Here is a 13,870-nt window from a genome sequence, read left to right on the forward strand (position 1 = left end):
CAAGGTCTAACTGATGTACAATAAACTGCACATATTGAAAGTGTGCAACTTGGTAAGTTTCGCCATATGTCTACACCCATGAAACCACCACCGCGATGAAGATAATGAATACCTCCATCACCCCCATGAGTCCTTTGTGCCCCTTTACAAGCTTCCTGCCCCATCACTCACTGAAAATGCTCTTGATAAAGGTACTTGTGAACTGTATCTCACCAGATCCAAAGAAGAATGTAATTGCTCCTTAGACATCTCAGAAATACCTCAAATACAACCCATCCAAAACCAGACTCATGAGCTTATTCCCCCAAACCTGCTCCTATTCTGGTAGCACCAGTCAAGTGCTAGTGTGAGGCAGCAGCCTAGAAGTGTCCTCGACACACTTGGGCAATGCTGCACCAAGTACCATCCATTTCACATCCTCAGTTATCTCTGTCCCCTCCTCTCCATCTCCATCATCACTGCCTTAGCCCAAAACTCCTTCCTCAGTCCCGCACCATAGCAAGGGTCTCCCAAGAGCCAACTCTATCCACGTTGGTGCACACACTTCACCTCCCAGCTGCAGCCAGAGGGATCTTTTTTGAAAGCAAGAATGATCATGTGATCCCCTCCCCCACTTAAAATACAAAGACTAAAATCCATAACACAACCTACAAGGCTTGCAAGGTCTGGCATCTCCTTTCCTCTGCACCCTCGCCTTACCCCACGCCCTCTCGGTCCCTGGGTTCTCACCACACTGGCCTCTGTTCAGTCCCTTTAATTTACTGGGATTCACTCCATCACAGAGCTTTGCATATGTTGTTTCTTGTCCGGAACTCTTCTTGTTCATGCTTCAGACCCTGGCACAATTATCACCTCCTCAGGAAAGCCATCCTTGATGCCCCTAAGTTGGCTAAATTATCTTGTCACATCTTCACTTAGCATTCTGTACCTTTCTCTGTAATATATGCCACTTGGGTGTGACTTGATTATCTGTCTGCATATCTGTTTCCCTTACAATGTCACTTCCCTCACTAAAGTCCTAGGCAAGGGAGGGGGTCTGTCTTTGCTCACCATGGTATTCCCGATGCCTGACCTGGTGGACCCAGTCTCCAGCATTAGTAAGAAAAATGTGTTAAATTAATGAGCATCTGCTGAGCATCTACTGTGTGCCATGCTCTTCTGTATGTTTGATTGCATTCAATCCTCACAACAACCTTGCAGGTGGATATTTTGCTCTTTATAGATGAGGTCACTGAGGCTCAGAGAAGCTAAGAAACTTAGCCATGGTCACACAGTGGGAAGTGACTGAGCCTGAGCAAGAACCAGGTCTGTCCAACTCCAAGTCAGAGTCCTCGTCAGTTTCCCCAGCTGCCTGGAAGGGAGGAAACATTCTCATATCCACTCCCACACTCGGAGGGCCTGTGCATACCAGCTGCATTATCTCCATTCATCTTCAGAATCAGTCTGAGGTGGGTGTTCTAGCCTTTTCTAAATGCAGTAATTGAGGTACAGAAAGGTTATGTGAACAGCCCAAAATTACTCAGCAGAACAGCAGACCTGGGCTTCTAACTCGGGGTAGCAGGGCTCTTTTCACTGCACCAGACACGACAGAACAGGCAAGGGAAAGCATAGCCAGGATGGAGTACCTATAACCTCCCACTGAAGGACCAAACTGGCTTCTGGGCCTCTTCTCTGGTTCACACTTGCCAACTTGAGTCATCTTGGCTTTGAGAAATACTCATGCCTACAGTTGCTCTGTTGACTCAAGGCATCGGAGAGTTTCCAATCGATGGGGAAGCAAGGGTGGGAGACATGCCCCATCCCTGGTGCCAACTCAAGGAGGCCCAGTGTCAAGACAGGAGGTGACATCACAATCCTGGAGCTGACCTTCCACCTCCACTTAAAAATAAACCGTCTTGTCTTAGGGTGGCTTTTCAAGGACAGCCTGTGCCAGCCATCACCCTCCCTCCAGGGCACAGTGTGGAAGCACAAGGAAGGTGGGGCCCTGACTGACAGCGGTAGGTGCCCACGGGCTCTGGACAGAATCAGCCACTTTCCAACTGGAGTAGAACCAAGAGCCCTTGGGCAGTGGAGCTGCTTGGGCCTGAGCCTCCTTGCTCACCCTCTGGTAGGCAGGAGAGGCATGTCGGCTGCAGTGGCCTGCACTAAGGGTGGGGTTCCTAGGAAGGTTTCCCTTGCCAGCAGATGACAAAACCACAATCGGAATGGTGGGATGGACATTCTGCACACCGGGGCCTCCCTGTGTAGGACCCACTAATGCCACCATGGTTTCCTTTGCTCATGCTTTAATACAAGAGATAACCAGGACATTTCTCCACAGAAGACAAACAGATGGCCAAAAGGCACATGAAAAGCTGCTCAACATCACTAATTATTAGAGAAATACAAGTCAAAACTACAATGAGGTATCACCTCACACCTGTCTGAATGGCCATCATCAGAAAGTCTACAAATAATAAATGCTGGAGAGGGTGTGGAGAAAAGGGAGCCCTCTTGCACTGTTGGTGGGAATGTAAATTGGTACAGCCACTGTGGAGAACAGTATGGAGGTTCCTTAAAAAACTAAAAACAGAGCTACCATATGATCCTGCAATCTCACTTCTGGGCATATACTCAGAGAAAATCATAACTGGAAAAGATACATGGACCCCAATGTTTATAGCAGCACTATTTACAATAGCCAAGACATAGAAACAACCTAAATGTCCATCAATGGATGAATGGATAAAGAAGATGTGAGATATATATATACATACACACGATGGAATATTACTAGCCATACAAAAAAGAATGGAATAATGTCATTGTAGCAACATGGATGGACCTAGAGATTATCATACTAAGTGAAGTAAGCCAGAGAAAGACAAATATCATATGATATCACATATGGGGAATCTAAAAAAAAGATACAAATGAACTTATTTACAAAACAGAAATAGACTAACAGACACAGAAAACAAACTTGTGGTTACCTGTGGGGGGAGGGGGAGTGGGATAAATTAGGAGTTTGGGATTAAAATATACACACTACTGTATATAAAATAGATAACCAACAAGGACCTACTGTATAGCATAGGGAACTCTACTCAATATCTTGTAATAACCTATAATGGAGGAGAATGTAAAATATTTTTTTAAAAAGAGATAACCAGACAGATCGATGCTTCCCAAATTATTTACAATGTACCTCAGACCTATCTTTTTGTACTACCACACTTGGATGTCAAATTGCTGCAAAATGTTTCTAAATGCTTACTCAGAATGTTGGTACTTAACTCACAATGCACTGGTAACAAAGAGTGTGCAGACCAGCATAGGCCATGGACCACATTTTGAGTAGCACTGGAATAGAGGACCCATTATGGGCTAAGATCTGGAGGGGGAGTGCAGGGGGAGACCCAAGAACGAGAAAGACCGTGTTTGCTGCCCTAGAGGAGCACAGGCTACAGAGAAAGACACCTGGGTTCAAATTCTGCCATACCAGGGACTTCCCTGATGGTGCAGTGGTTAAGAATCCTCCTGCCAATGCAGGGGACATGGGTTCGAGCCCTGGTCTGGGAAGATCCCACATGCCGCGGAGCAACTAAGCCCATGCGCCACAACTACTGAGCCTGCGTGCCACAACTACTGAAGCCCGTGCGCCCTAGAGCCCGTGCTCCGCAACAAGAGAAGCGACCGCAATGAGAAGCCCACGCACCACAACGAAGAGTAGCCCCCGCTCACCGCAGCTAGAGAAAGCCCGCGCGCAGCAACAAAGACCCAACACAGCCAAAAATAAATAAATAAATAAATATATAAATTTATTTAAAAAAAAAATTCTGCCATAACATACCAGATACTAGTATAACATTTGGCAAGGCACTTCTGTTTGCTGAGCCTCAGTTTCTTTATCTGGAGGATGGGGGTGGGGTCATAGTACAGAAGATATCTGTTGCTTCTTTCTGTTCAGTGTCTGGACAAAGATAGCATCTGACTTCCCTTTGGGTTTGGGTGGGCTTACCTTTTCTCTTGGTTTCGGAGCTGGGTACATAACCTAAGTGTGACCAGTTAGCAGGTTCAATCACCCTACGTACAATATGCTTGGTCCAGAGATGGGCACATACCCCAACCGAGCCACTGAAAGTCTATCTTGGATCCCTTGCTGGATGTGTTAAGGGAGAAATGCTCTTTTTGCGTGGGCTGCTAAGTGCAAAGAGAGCCCTTCTAAAAATGAAGCCAAGACAGAAGAAAGCTGAGCCAAAAGTTGGAGAGAAAGGCTCCTGATAATAGTGTTTGAATGCCTGGACCCAGATGAGCTTCCAACACCCCCTCCTCTCCTTCTCCCGGTCACTGCCCTTGGTCAGACTCCACTGGCTCTCCTTCTCCTCTCTGACCTCCCTGCTGACATGTGCGTCCAGGATGGGAAAGGTCCAAGAATGCAATCTGGGTCAAGAGGTAGGGACAAGCTTTGTGTCATGTCTCTGGACCTTGGCCTTCTCATCTGTCCAGTGGGGATGCTGTCTGTCTCAGACTCTCAAAGTTCTCTCCAGAACTTGGCACACTCATGAGCAAACATCCTTTAGAAGCTTAAAGGCTGAGCCTTGACCCAGGACTGTTGCTGGCATTTTACTAATTTCCCTGAGGCCATTATGACATGTGCAGGTAGATAGAGTGTAGGGAAAGAGCTTTGTCAAAAAGATCTGATCTCCACTTATTGTGTGTGACGCCGTGTGTGCCCATGATTCAGCCTCCCTAAGTCTTTGTTTCCCCATGTATAAAATGGAGTAATAATAGTACCTACCTGCCAGTATGTCTGTGAGAGGCAAGTGATAATGTAGACAAAGCACATGGCACATAGTAGGTGCTTTAAAATGGACTTTATAATTTTTTAAAGACACCAAATGTAGGTGAAACTCAGCTGACTAACTCAGGAAAGGTTTCTGGTGTGTTCAGAACAATGTTCCTCTTTTGATGCTTCCTGAACAAGACACGTCCCGAAGGTGTTACTATTTCTATGAGGCAGAGCATCGTCTTGATAACCTCCTCTCTTTCCCCTGCTCCACTCCAATCCAATCAGTTGCCAAATTCTGTCCATTTAGACTCTGCAACACCCTTTCACCAGGCCAACTCCTCCCGACCATCTTCCTCTTCCCTCTCCCCTGCAGCACATTGTGGGGCTGGCAGCAGCTTTGGGGAGCAGCCCCCTAAGTTCAGAAAACTCCCATGGCTTGCCATTGCCTAACAAGTAAACAGCAAATCTCTAGTGGGGACTGCAGGGGTCCCATGAACTCTTTTCAGCTTTTCTTTCTACAACAGGTGCTATTGGTACCCCACCTGTATCCCCTTAGTGCATCTTGAACATCGCCTACAGATTTGGTGAGGAGCTCCTGTACACACTGGTGGTGTCCTATGTCAAGCACCCACACCTCTTTGCCCAAAAGCTTTCTGTGGCAGCAGGAATAGGCTCAACCATCTGAGTAGGATCATGGGACTGATCAGACTTGATAGACAAATACTCCAGCTTCCTCATGCCTCCGTAGGACACTTCTTTTTTTTTTTTTCTGTGGCCACACTTCGCGGCTTGCAGGATCTTAGTTCCCCAACCAGGGATTGAACCTGGGCCCTCAACAGTGAAAGCGCTGAATCCTAATGACTGGACTGCCAGGGAATTCCTGGGGACATCCTCTCAAATACAGTACTTACACCTAAATCCTTGATTCAGCAATAGCTTTGGAGGGTACCCAAATTAGGACACTTTCAAAGCTCAAGTCCCATCACACCCTTTCATGCACCCTAAACTCTAGCCAACTTAAACTGTAAACTAGATGCCCCATACATTCACCCTTCCATGTCTTTCTTCTTTCTGGGCCTGTTACCTAGAAGCCCTTCTTGCTTTCCATGGCTGTCATCCCCTATCTATTTTTCAAGAACCAGGTAGGGTTTCATTGATTCTACGATAAGCACAAAGAGTGATTGCTTAACCCTTTGAAGTCAGGAGCAGTCTCTCAGGTCCCTCAGTATGCAATTTGCCCTCCAGGTCTCTTGACCAAGTGGAGTCTACCGACCATCTTCCCGCCCCCCCCACCCCCTACACCCACTGCCTCACTTTAGTTCAGTGGCTTACTCCACAGTCACAACTAGACCTTATCATCACCCAGAATGGCTCAGGCTCTGGGATCTTCAACTCCAGTGTCCCCAGGGTGACCACAGACACTTCTCACTCTCTTGCTTCAGAGGCATCTGCTCTAGGAGGTTATCAAGCTCTCCAATCTCCTCTTCCCTGTCTCTTGGCTCCTCCAAGCCACACCTACCCTACCAACCCCATAAGTCTTTCCCCAAACTCACCAGTCCCTTGGCCCCTTCCACCCCTCCAATTGTACAAAACACAGCTCTGGGTCAGTTCACCCCTCAGCCTTTTTGGCTCCCTCTCCACCAGTGGCCTGAGAAGAAGGGCAAAGTGGTTAAGGGCACCCACAGGAATTATCAGGGTTGGAATCTTGGCTCCACTACATGCTCGTTGTGTAACCTTGAGCAAATTACATAAGTTTTTGATCTGCAGGCTCCTCATCTGTAAAAGAGAAAAACAATAAAACGCACTGCTCAGGTGGAGGGTTCAATTTTTAAATGCCAGAGACATGGCAAACCCTCAGTATCTGGTTACATGTTGACATTGCTTTTATTACTGCACATCTACTTCATTGGGTTGGGGAATTCAATGAAGTAATACATGTAAGGCACTTAAACCTGTGCCCAGCACAGGGTAGGCACTCCATAAGGTTGGGAGCTCTTATCATTACTAAATCAGTTTCTTGGACTGCCTATAAGTCGCCACAGCTTATAACAGGGGTTTATAACAACAGCAGTGTATTGTCTCGCAGCTCTAGAGGCCAGAAGGCTGACATTAAGGTGTCTTCAGGGTTGACTCCTTCTGAGCCTCTGCCCAAGAACCCCCTTGCTTCTTATGGCTGCCAGCAATCCTTGGAGTTTCTTGGTTTATGGGTGTATAAGTCCATTCTCTGCCTCTGCAGTCACATGGCCTTCCTTTCTGTACCCCAGCATCATATCTCCCTCTGACTTCCTTTTGTAAAGATACCTGTCATCGTATGTAAGGGCCACCCTAAATCCAGGCTGATCTCATCTTGAGGGCCTTAACTTAATTACATCTGCAAAGACCCTTTTTTCCAAATATGTTCACTTTCACAGGCTCCACAGTTTAGGACTTGGACATATCGTTTCAGGGGCCAGCATTCAACCTTCCACAATGATCATTACAAAGAGTTCCAGGGGAGGGGTGGGAGTGGAAGCCAGATTGCAAAGAAATGAGACAAAGGGGAAAGGGAGAGAAGAGAAAACAGATTTTTCTTAAAAAGACAAAGGGACTACACTACCTAAAGCAATCTACAGATTCAATGCAATCCCTATCCAACTACCAATGACATTTTTCACAGAACTAGAACAAAAAATTTCACAATTTGTATGGAAACACGAAAGACCCCAAATAGCCAAAGCAATCTTGAGAAAGAAAAATGGAGCTGGAGGAAACAAGTCCCTGACTTCAGACTCTACTACAAAGCTACAATAATCACAACAGTATGGTACTGGCACAAAAACAGAAATATAGATCAATGGAATAGGATAGAAAGCCCGGAGATAAACCCACGCACATATGGTCACCTTATCTTTGATAAAGGAGGCAAGAATATACACTGGAGAAAAGACAGCGTCTTCAATAAGTGGTGCTGCGAAAACTGGACAGCTACATGTAAAAGAATGAAATTAGAACACTCCCTAACACCATACACAAAAATAAACTCAAAATGGATTAAAGACCTAAATGTAAGGCCAGACACTATAAAATTCTTAGAGGAAAACATAGGCAGAACACTCTCTGACATAAATCACAGCAAGATCCTTTTTGACCCACCTCCTAGAGAAATGGAAATAAAAACAAAAATAAACAAATGGAACCTAATGAAACTTTAAAACTTTTGTACAGCAAAGGAAACCATAAACAAGACGAAAAGACAACCCTCAGAATGGGAGAAAATATTTGGAAATGAAGCAACTGGCAAAGGATTAATCTCCAAAATATACAGCTCATGCAGCTCAATATCAAAAAAACAAACAACCCAATCCAAAAATGGGCAGAAGACCTAAATAGACATTTCTCCAAAGGAGATATACAGATTGCCAACAAACACGTGAAAGGATGCTCAACATCACTAATCATTAGAGAAATGCAAATCAAAACTACAATGAGGTATCACCTCACACCGGTCAGAATGGTCATAATCAAAAAATCTACAAACAATAAATGCTGGAGAGGGTGTGCAGAAAAGGGAATCCTCTTACACTGTTGGTGGGAATGTAAATTGATATAGGCACTATGGAGAACAGTATGGAGGTTCCTCAAAAAACTAAAAATAGAACTACCATATGACCCAGCAATCCCACTACTGGGCATATACCCTGAGAAAACCATAATTCAAAAAGAGTCATGCACCACAGTGTTCATTGCAGCTCTATTTACAATAGCCAGGACATGGAAGCAACCTAAGTGTCCATCAACAGATGAATGGATAAAGAAGATGTGGCACATATATCCAATGGAATATTACTCAGCCATAAAAAGAAACAAAATTGAGTTATTTGTAGTGAGGTGGATGGACTTAGAGACTGTCATACAGAGCGAAGTAAGTCAGAAAGACAAAAACAAACACCGTATGCTAACAGATATATATGGAATCTAAAAAAAAAACGATTCTGAAGAACCTAGGGGCAGGACAGGAGTAAAGACACAGATGTAGAGAATGGACTTGAGGACACGGGGAGGGGGAAAGGTAAACTGGGACAAAGTTAGAGAGTGGCCTGGACATACATACACTACCAAACGTAAACTAGATAGCTAGTGGGAAGCAGCCACACAGCACAGGGAGATCAGGTCAGTGTTTTGTGTCCACCTAGAGGGGTGGGACAGGGAAAGTGGGAGGGAGATGCAAGAGGGAGGAGATATGGGGATGCATGTATATGTATAACTGTTTCACTTTGTTATACAGCAGAAACTAAACACCATTGTAAAGCAATTATACTCCAAAAAAGATGTTAAAAATAAATAAATAAATAAATCAAATGGGTAACCAACAAGGACCTACTGTACAGCACAGGGAACTCTGTTCAATATTACATAACAACCTAAACAGGAGAAGAATTTGAGAAAGAATAGATACATGTATATATATAACTGAATCACTTTGCTGTACAGCTGAAACTAACACAACATTGTTAATCAACTGTTTTTCAATATAAAATAAAAAGTTAAAAAAAAAAACAAGACAGAGTGGGGGGTAAAGAAATGTAGATAATTATTGACAGAGATTTGGTGAAGAAAAAATACAAATAGAGAGGGAGCTGGAGGGGGGCTAAGTAGAAGAGGAATTTTTGTTCCTGTTTTAAAATGTGGTAGAAACTTGAGTCGAGGTGGGGGGAGGGGGAAGGGTAACAGAGAAAGGGGAAGACCTTGAAGACACAGGGAAGAGAGGGGAGGGACAGTGGAGCAAGGAGCAGGCCCCAGAACAGGGTCACCTTCAACACATCAAGGCTAAACGGATGACTCAGTAAATCCAGGGATGGGTCAGCCACAGACTGACGGCAGCCACAGAACAAGTCAGAACAGATACATCGTTGGAGGAGAAAAGGCTGAGCCAAGGAACCACCAAAGACAAGAGAAAACATAACCAACAAGCCTCTGGAAGAGCCTGAGACTTAAAAGGGCTGAGTCAGACATCATCCGTTGGGCAGCTGACGAGGCACTTTCTGCAGCTTCTCATCTGAAGCTCTGACTGCTGCTGGGGGACAGGCAGAATTATGATGCGCCTTGCGTGGAGGAAGAAACTGAGATCCAGAAAGGCCTTAGGGTTACTGAATGACACACAGGTGACTGAGGTTACCAAAGGACACACAGAGCCCCCGGGTGAGGAGGCAGGGAGCCCAGGGAGGGCCTGGGGCATCATCTATCTGGACACATGAAGAGACGCCCTTGAGGCCCCGCCCAGAAGTGGGCACTCTTTTATACAGTTGCCCTTTTTCCACCCTCCTCCCTGGGCTTCTGAGATAGTCTTCCTGGTTTTCTACCTCTTGGATCTTTCTCAAGAGACTTTGCAGAGTACCGCTTCTCCCTCCAACCATTTACAGATCCAGAACTGCATTCACCTTATTCCACCCCAGACTCCTCCTTCCGTGTTCCCTACTTGGTGGTTGGCACCACCAGCCACAAATCTGCCTCTGCCTCTCCCCAACATCCTGCCAATCACCAATCGCTGTGTCTTCTGCCTCCTAAATACCTTTTGAGACTGCCCGCTCTCTCCATCCCCAGGCCTTTTCGCCCTGTCTTGCCTGAGCCCTGACTCTTGGCCTCCCCAGTCCATCCTCCAGACTGCTACAGCCTGAGCCTCCTAAATCACAATAATGAGGTTCTTGCTCAGGCATTTAAGGATCTCTGCCGGCTTCCTACCTCTGTTGGGTAGAGCACAAACTAGCATTCAAAGCCCTTTATGATCTGGCCCCTGCCAGATTCTCCAGCCTCATCAACTCTGAACACATCCCACCCTCCAGCCACACCTACAACTTGCCATTTTTCAAATGTTCCACACCATTGTCTAGGTTATTTCTACTTCCTGGAAGATCCTCCTTCCCACCACCATCTGCCTAAAGCCAGCTCAGATATCTACTTCCGTAAGAAGCTCTCCTGACCCTCCATCCCATGGGGTTAACCCCTCTACGTGCACTTTTCCCCACTCCTCTTGTCACACTCTCACACTATACAGTGATTGTTTCCCTGCCTGTCTACCCATCAGATGTGACAGAGATTCCCAGGTGGCCAGGGGAGAGTTCAGGACCTGAAGCATGCTCGTGCTCAGTTACCATTGGCTGGACTGTGTTGATTGTCACAGTGTATACCGATCTACCATACTTTGTCGTTCACTTACTCATTGCTCTGTTATTGCCACTTTTCCCCACGACGCATAGTCAGCTCAAAACATCTTTAGACAGATACGGGTTTTTTTCCCTTTCCATTATTTACTTGGAATATATTCCCCAAACTGCTTTTACTTGGCCAAAGGTTATACTTAAGGGTGTGGCTTTTAATAGGCATTGCCAGATAGTTCTCTAGAAAGATTGTGTTGATATATATCACTACTAAGTGTGTGCATGGATCCCTGCAACACTGCCAGCACTGGGTTTTACTATTTTCATTCATATTTACTACTTTAACAGGTATGATTGGTGATGGTCTCTTCCTTCAAGGAGCCTTCTCTAGTCCTAGAGAGGCAGCTATCATGCCATGACAGAAGGCAGCCAAGGAGACTGTGGGAGCCTAGATGGAGTGGAGGTGAGGTCTAATCCAGGTGGTGAGGTTCAAGGAAAACTTTCTAAAGGAGATGACACCCAACTTGGACCCAACCAGTTGACGTTTCCTCTCACCTTGCCTTCCACAACATCCTGACCTGCTTTGGCTTTCCCAATCTTCTCTCCACCAGTCTTCATTCATCTCCTGCCATGAGGCTCCCATGTCCAGAGACAGCAAAGTACAACAGCTCAATGGGAATAGATATTTTTCCCATCTCACAAATGAGGAAACTGAGGTTCACAGGGACCATGCAGCTAGTGAGGGACCGGACTAGAATTTGAACCAAGCCCTATATGATTGTCCCTGGGCCCCTGCTCACCCAGCTACCTTCACTGAGAAGGGAGAAAGAGGACACTTCCTGGAAAGACTATGTGCCAGGCCCCATGGAAGCCACTTCTCAACTATCACTCCATTCACAACAGCCCTGCAAGGTAAGAAATACCAGCCAGAGTCTACAAAAGAGGAAACTGAAACCCAACAATGACCTTTCCAAGGTCACACAGTGGGGCAAGTCCAGTGGGACCCAGAACGTCCAGGAACATAGACTCTCCCTCCTAGGGAGGGCTCCCCACCCCCACTTCCCTACCACACTCATCTCAGAGGGAGCAATGCCAGCTGAACAGTGTGATAGGTTGAATTGTGTTCCCACCACATTCATATGTTCAAGTCCTAACCCCTCGTACCTTAGAATGTGACCTTATTTGGAGGTAGGTTCTTCAAAGAGGTAATCAACTTTAATGAGGTCATTAGGGTGGGTCCTAATCCAATATGATTGGTGTCCTTATTTTAAAAAGGAGAAACTTGGACACAGAGACAGATATACCAAGAGAGAAGATGATGTGAAGTCACACAAGGAGAAACTAGACAAGGAACACCAGAGGCTACCAGAAGCTAAGAGACAGGCCTGGAACAGATCCTGCTCTCACAACCCTGAGAAGCCGTCAACCCTGCCAACACCTTGATTTCAGACTTCTAACTTCCAGACCTGTGAAACAAAAGATTTGGGGTTTGTTTTGCTTGTTTGTTTTTTTAAGCCACTGTTTGTGGTACTTCATTACAGCAGCCCCAGGAAATGAACACTAAGAGAAAACTGCTACCCACCCCAAAAAGAAGAGATCCTGAAGAAATTTTTGAACACATGATTGTTGTGATTTTTTAAATTGCTAATGTTTTAATTATTATTCTATATTTCTATTGAAGAAAATTTAGAAAGGATCAGACAGTATAAAGAAGAAAATTAAAACCACATGCTCTCTTTGGAAGTGAATTCTTGGGGGGGGGGTATACACATGCCCTCTTATTTTACTGTTAACATTTTAGTGAATTTCCTTTTAGTCTCTTTTTTCCCCCCTTGCAGTTACTAGAATCTCCCTTGCAAGGCTGCTGTGATGCTTGACTGAGAGACTGGGTAAAGTTCTTAGCACAGGGTAGAGCACCCAGTCCAGCACTATCAACGGTACATATTGTGCATATTTATATAGACATTGGATGAAATTGGATTCATGCTGTTTTATAACTTCCCCTTTTCACCTACCAGCACATCTTGAGTGTTTCCTCGTATCTTTAATGTCCTTCAAGAGCATGATATTTAATTTCTGCACAGCCTCCCACCTGTGAATGTGGCATCACCTATTTACCCAATTCCCTCTCATTGAACATTTCAGGAATTTCCCATTTTCCCCAGTTATAAATAAGACTGGGATGAAAAAAAGCTTTGATTTTAGGGTACATCCTGGAAGTAGAATTGCTAAGTCAAAGCATAACTCTTTTAAAAAGCTTTTGTATATAAAAAAATGTGCATAAGTTCCCGCAGAAACGCTGTATAATTTATCTCCTCAGCAGAGAAAAAGGCACTGACTTCCCCACGCTTTACCAACATCTGGTGTTTTCATTATTTTTTTGTCTTGACCAATTCTATAGGTAAGAAAAGCCGGAATCTCCTTTTCATTTCTACTTCGGGATTTCTAACATTTTCATAAGGTTTTTGTATTTCCTCGGTGAATTACGTTAATCATCCTTTGCTTGTGGTGTCCCAGGTCAGTTCCTTTCATTGTTATGGGTTTAGCAGGACTTGAAAGGGCTGCTGCAGATGGGGCCCCACGAGCAGTTTCCTCCCCGCCCTTCTCACCCTCCTCTTCCCACATTCCCATCCTCAGAGCTTTCCTCTGCTCCCCAGGGAACCTCTGTCATTCAAACTAGCCCTTGCTTTCCCTGGGAAAGCATCTCCACCACCTTTTGCTGCCTTCCCCCACCCCCCAAGCCCCACATGCCTTCGGTTCCCAGCTCACCTCTCACCACGTCCAGCAGCCCAGCGCGTTCACCCCTGAAATTCCCCAAGGAGGCCCAAAACCACAGGGCACCCAGACTGACTTAGCCCTAGAACAAGCATCCCAGCCCTGCTCTGCTCTGGCCTGAACACAAGGAGATGGTGAGCGGTTCACAGGAACAGTTGTCCCCAGGGGAAGGCCTGGGAGAGCAAGGCAA

The 13,870-nt window shown here is 45.6% G+C and overlaps 1 long non-coding RNA gene across 8 annotated transcripts in view; it reads left to right on the forward strand.

Annotated features, from left to right (window-relative positions):
- Nucleotides 1–622: 622 nt before the first annotated feature.
- Nucleotides 623–13,870, forward strand: part of LOC309610156 — a 33,047-nt gene continuing 19,799 nt past the window's right edge. For 7 of the 8 annotated variants that reach the window (XR_014233739.1, XR_014233740.1, XR_014233741.1 and 4 more), the window contains exon 1: nt 623–13,814. This is a non-coding gene — a long non-coding RNA (uncharacterized lncRNA). The remainder of the gene's footprint in view (nt 13,815–13,870) is intronic. The other variant, XR_014233746.1, reaches the window with a different exon arrangement.

This window comes from Balaenoptera borealis, assembly GCF_965194805.1.
Source record: "Balaenoptera borealis genome assembly, chromosome: 1".
Taxonomy (NCBI): domain Eukaryota; kingdom Metazoa; phylum Chordata; class Mammalia; order Artiodactyla; family Balaenopteridae; genus Balaenoptera; species Balaenoptera borealis.